Genomic DNA, 6531 nt, shown 5'->3' on the forward strand with positions numbered 1-6531 from the left:
TATGTAGTGACCGTCTTTGTCTCTTTTCACAGCCTTTGTTTTAAAGTCTATTTTGTCTGATGTGAGTATTGCTACTCCTGCTTTCTTTTGGTCCCTGTTTGCATGGAAAATCTTTTTCCAGCCCTTCACTTTTAGTCTGTATGTGTCCCCTGTTTTGAGGTGGGTCTCTTGTAGACAGCATATGTAGGGGTCTTGTTTTTGTATCCATTCAGCCAGTCTTTGTCTTTGGGTTGGGGCATTCAACCCATTTATGTTTAAGGTAATTATTGATAAGTATGATCCCATTGCCATTTACTTTATTGTTTTGGGTTCGAATTTATACACCGTTTTTGTGTTTCCTGTCTAGAGAATATCCTTTAGTATTTGTTGAAGAGCTGGTTTGGTGGTGCTGAATTCTCTCAGCTTTTGCTTGTCTGTAATGCTTTTGATTTCTCCTTCATATTTGAATGAGATCCTTGCTGGGTACAATAATCTGGGCTGTAGGTTATTTTCTTTCATCGCTTTGAGTATGTCTTGCCATTCCCTCCTGGCGTGGAGAGTTTTTTTTTTTTTTTTTTTATTTGATAAATTTAACGCCTTTTATTGCCATACCTCATTTTACTGTGCTTTGCTTTAGTGAACTTTATAGATACATGTTTTTTTTTTTCCTTGTTAATTTTCTGTTTAGTTGATCTATCCATAAGTGTGAGTGGGGTATTAAAGTCTCCCACTATTATTGTGTTATTGTTAATTTCTCCTTTCATACTTGTTAGGATTTGTCTTACATACTTTTCAATAGAAAGAAAATCCATAACCTAAAAAGCAAATGGACCTACTGGAAAATTACAGGAGCATCAATTTGTTTAATTTTTGCACCATCATTCTTAATGGTAAAACTTTAGAACTGATTCTGTGAAGTCAGAGAATACAAAAATGTGAATCTTAATGCTACTATTCATCTGTGTTCTGGAGGTTTAAGACAATGTAGGGCTTCCCTTGTGGCTCAGCTGGTAAAGAATCCGCTTGCAATGCGGGAGACCTGGGTTCCATCCGTGGGTTGGGAAGATGTCCTGGAGAAAGGAAAGGCTACCCACTTCAATATTCTGGCCTGGAGAATTCCATGGACTATACAGTCCACGGGGTCACAAAGAGTTGGACACGACTGAGAGACTCTCACTTTCACTTTCACTTTTGAAATATAATAGCAAAATCATGAGGTTAAAAAAATGAAATGGCAGATGCTGTGCTTATGCAGACATTCCCAAGACATAACCAAAAAGAGATAGAGAAAGGATCAAAATATAATATCACTTGTTCTCCTATATAGTAACAATGCACAATTATAAATAATACAAAATAATTCAATTTATAATAACAATTTAAACTATAAAATTTTTAGAATAAATGTGGGTTACATAAGATATGTGTGAAAAACATACAATTTGTGAAAAAAATAAAAATAAATAGAAACCATGTTCACAGTAAGGAAGATTTATTATAATAAGCATGTCAATTAATCTGGAACAGCTTGTAAAATAAAAATCTTGAGATACTTTTCAAAGAAATTGACAAACTGATTTTGAAGTTAATCTGGAATAGTCACGTGCAGGATTAGTCAAGGGAAAGTTTGAAGAAGATTAGCAGTGGAGCAATGTCCACTCATCACAGTTTCAGTTCAGTTCAGTCGCTCAGTTGTGTCCGATTCTTTGCAACCCGACCCCATGGACTGCAGCAAGCCAGGCTTCCCTGTCCATTACCAGTCTCTGGTTCCTCTGCCTTTTCTAAACCCAGCTTGAACATTTGGAAGATCTTGAATCATGTACTGTTGAAGTTTATCCCACCAGAAATCAAACATACAATGCAACCAAGGGAACTAAAACTGCAGGATTATGTAAGAATTGAAAACAGATCAGTAGCATATACCCGTGTGAATACAGAATTTTTAATATTCAGTAAATGCAACATTTTAAAACAGTGTTATGAGAGCAGGGGTCCCCAATCTTTTGGCACTGGGACTGATTTCATGGAAGACAATTTTCTCACTGATGAAGGTGGTAGCAGATGGTTCTGGGATTCAAGTGTATTACATTTATTGTGTACTTTATTTCTATTATTATTACCTCAGCTCCACCTCAGATCATGAGGCATTAGATCCTGGAGTTTGGAAACCCCTGATAGATAACCTCAAGTGGATACTATCTTATAGTGGCAGTTGGTAGATAAATCAGTGAAGTGTCATAGGAGGCCAAGAGCTAAGTGTGCACATCTTTACCCAACTGCCTTCACTGACGCTATGTTGGTAGCTGTGGTGGGAGTACTTACAGAAATTCACAAATGTTGCAAATGAGGGATTTCCCCTCAAGGCTTTTCTGTGCTCCCCACCTCTACTTCCATGAATGTGTCAAGTATTTACTAGCTGCCACTGCTGCTACTGCTGCTGCTAAGTCGTTCCAGTCGTGTCTGACTCTGTGCGACCCCACAGACGGCAGCCCACCAGGCTCCCCAGTCCATGGGATTCTCCAGGCTAGAACAATGGAGTGGGTTGCCATTTCCTTCTCCAATGCAGGAAAGTGAAAAGTGAAAGTGAAGTTGCTCAGTCGTGTCTGACTCTTCGTGACCCCATGGACTGCAGCCTACCAGGCTCCTCCGTCAATGGGATTTTCCAGGCAAGAGTACTGGCGTGGGTTGCCATTGCCTTCTCTGAGCACAGCATACAGACTTTGAACAAACAATTCTACTTGTAACAATAAGCCCTGTAGAAACCCTCTCCATGTTGGATTAGTTCAGCAGAAAGTAAAAGAGTGACCAAGTCAAACTGAATTACATCATAACGACACTTGTGATCTCGCAAGGCGGGAGTTCAGAAGTCAAGCACTAGCTGGTTGACTCAGTGGCTCGACGGTGTCATCAGTGACAGGTTCTCTTCATTGCTCTATTCTGTTGCTCATAGAATTTGCTTCACTTTAAGTCTTTCAATTATAAAATGGTCCAGTGTGGGAAGAGATAAACTCTTCCTTGACCATAGAACCTGTTTTCCCCTTTGAATGACTGGGTCCACTCAGGTCAAGAGAGTCACTAGGGTAAGGCTGCTTTGAAGCCTCAGTTTTCTCAGGATCAGCTGAGAAATGGGGATTTGTGTGGCCAGTTGTATAAAGTCAGGGTTTTTCTAGGCCCAGGTAGACCTCCTAAGTTTAAAAAAGAAAAAGATTTAAAAGAAGAAAATCTTAAAAGGAATAAAAATGATAAGTATTTATTGTATAATCACATTTATTTAGAACAAAAAAACTCTCATGTGTGTGTGTCTGTCTATCTGTGCCTATCAAGGTGTGAGGAAGGAGAAAGAGGGAAGAGGAGGAAAGGGAGGGTGAGGAAACCAGTTCTGTCAAGGGATGGACCCAACCCACTGTAGCTGTGTGACCTTGGGCATGATACTCAACCTCTCTGACCTCAGTGTCTGCAACCGTACAATGAGGATAACAGTGTCTCTATCCTATGGGATTGCTGTGATGATTAAATGAAAGACTATCTGTAAAGCTCATTAGAGGATACTCAGCAGATGTCAATGCTCTATAAAGGTATATTGATATTTCCTTATTCTTTCTATGCAATTAGATATAAATTTTTAGCTGTGGGAATTTTTTGTAAGATAAAATAAATGAAAAGTAGTGTTCCCAGGGAAGCAATACTACCAGCTGTAATTAAAGACCTGGTATATTCCAGGACTGGGTTGGGTCATCTGTGAGCTGCCCCATGAGAGGCAGAGGGGAGCTCAGCTGGGAGCATTTACTCTCTGGCCTTAAGGCTTCTTTCAGGATGTTCTATAAAGGACATATCTTACACTTTTCTTGAAAGAAAAAATGTAAAGGTAGCTTTCTTTTTGAAATGTGATTTTGTGCTTTATAATGCAATAGAATGAAAGTTTTTCTTATCTCATTTGTTTATTGCATTGAAAGTTATTCTTTTTTGCTATAGAGAGCCCACTGCAGTTTGATAAAATGTTATGACGTATTTTTAAATTACATTCAATTTAAGTGCAATACCAAACAAGGTATCTGCCAATTTCTATCATGGAATATCCAGCCTCTATGAATTCTGTTGGTATATATTTTTATCTTTACTCGCATATGAGTATTTTCATTTAGTGGTATTTTGAGTTTGCAAATGATTTTACATCTTAGTTTTTAAAGTTAACAGTACATTATAAGCTCCTATTTATATGTTCTTATATAATTTTAAAACTATATACTGCAGTGCTGCATTCCATATTATATTGATCTGATGGGGTTATGGGAAATTCCCTGGGTGTTAATCACAATAGGCCCCCTAGCCTGCACCCTGGAAATGAAAGATTGTAAATTCTGCTGAGATGTTTCCAAGATTCAGAAGACAGCACTACACCAGTGTGTACTGTTGGGTGTTTTGTTTTGTTTTGTTTCTCTCTCTTGGTTAAAGGAGAAATCAAGTCCAGGGCTGAGTTCAAGACATTCATGGCTGGGATCGTAGCCAGGCTGTCTGTCTTTGGAAGTGGGCTCCTGTCTGGGGAGGAACAGAGGCCCCGTGCAGCGCCGCCCAGACCCTGCCGCCCGCGGTGCCAAGTGCGCTGAGCTCTGCATTGAGCCAGGCAGACCCCGCACAGCTGCTGATGCTTCGATGTCAGAGCTGACATGGGGTCACCATAGCGACGGAGGCGGCTGCCAGAGAAGCCCGGGGGCGAAACCCCGCCTGAAAGAACAGGAAAATGACACTGGCTAGTTCGTGCCCAAATACCCACTAGGTAGAAGACAGAGCTGGTTACAGATCAATATAAAAAGAGAGAAAATGCAAATCAGTCCAAATTATATAAAACCAACAAATAATTACCGGTCCCCAGTATTTCCAGCCGGGAGCCAGAGGGTCGGCTTGGGCAAGGGGCAAGACTGGTGTTTAAGTCCCACCTCTAAGATTTGATGCAGTATTGGCAAAAGACAGTGCTAATTTATTTGCACATGAAATAATGTTTACCTTAAATGAAGTGTGGAGAAAATTAATGAAAATATCAGATGTAAATTGCTGGGGGCTTAAAGAACAAGCCAGCACCCCTTTAGGGAAACAAGACACAGTTTAAGAGATTAAGACACTTTGATGGAATGACAATCGAGGTTCCTAATTGTGACTTCAAAGAGTGTAACTGCTGAAGTTCCTTATGAATTGTAAGAGAAAAGCTGATTTGTTTGTGCAGTTTTGATATTAGATTTATTTTATTATGTATTCCTGAAAGACACTCTATTTGGAGTAGACATATCATAAATATTTAATTATCTGAAAATTAAATCAATCATCATTCTCTATCTTATTCTGGATAAATAATTTACTTTTATTAATTCTAATATAGAAGCTACTTTCTCTTTATTTTCCCTTGTTATTTCTGACTGTAAAAGAATTGTCCACTCAGTAGAAAATTTGAGACACAATTGAAGCTATAAAAATGTGGAGAAGAAAATATCTATAACTCCATGCCCAAGAAACCAATTTTAACATCTGGAATATTTTTTCAAGAGCTATCCTTATGCATTTTTTATCCTAATTGAATTCATATTGTATATGATTAAATTTTTGCTTTGGCTTAGTGGTATTTAAAGGCATTTTTCCCTGCAGAGGGAAATTAAATTGAATGTAATTTTTAAGATTGCATTTTATTTCTTTGACATATTATGATTTCATTATTGATCCCTGGATCTTGAGGATGCCCTGGAGAAGGAAGTGGCAACCCACTCCAGTATTCTTGCCTGGAAATTCCCATGGACAGAAGAGCCTGGCGGGCTACAGTCCATGAGATTGCAAAGAATTGGACATGACTGAGCAGCTAACAAGCACACATATTATAGAGAATTTTAAATATCTTCTTCATTAAAATTAACCCTAAGTTAAATATATTTGGGTTAAATGCCTGTCGACATTTAGATTATTTCATTAGAATAAATAGGTTACTTAGAAGTGGAGTTAATGTGTCAATATGTATGAGAGTAACACCATTCTTGTTAATACCGCCAAAATTCTATTAATTGCCAAAAACACTGACAGAAGTTATTCGGTCCTCTCAGATACCACTAGTGAGAGTCAAGCAGAAACTTTCAGAAAAGTTTCTAAATAGCTTCCCCAATAACTTCCATCTGTTTATTTCATCTTTGTACCTTAACATTTGAAATCATATCATTTTTAATTGAAAAGTTTTTATAATTAGGAAGCTGATGTCTTTTTTAATCTCCATTTATTTATTTATTTTAATATAAATTTATTTATTTTAATTAGAGGCTAATTACTTTACAATATTGTATTGGTTTGTACACATGTTCCCATCCTGACCGCCCCTCCCACTTCCCTCCCCATACCATCCCTCTGGGTCATCCCAGTGTCTTTTAAATGCAAGGAGATCCAACCAGTCCATTCTGAAGGAGATCAGCCCTGGGTGTTCTTTGGAGGGAATGATGCTAAAGCTGAAGCTCTAATACTTTGGCCACCTCATGCGAGGAGTTGACTCATTGGAAAAGACTCTGATGCTGGGAGGGATTGGGG

The sequence above is a fragment of the Bison bison genome, unplaced genomic scaffold, assembly GCF_000754665.1.
Source record: "Bison bison bison isolate TAMUID 2011002044 unplaced genomic scaffold, Bison_UMD1.0 scf7180017864171, whole genome shotgun sequence".
In the NCBI taxonomy this organism is placed as follows: domain Eukaryota; kingdom Metazoa; phylum Chordata; class Mammalia; order Artiodactyla; family Bovidae; genus Bison; species Bison bison.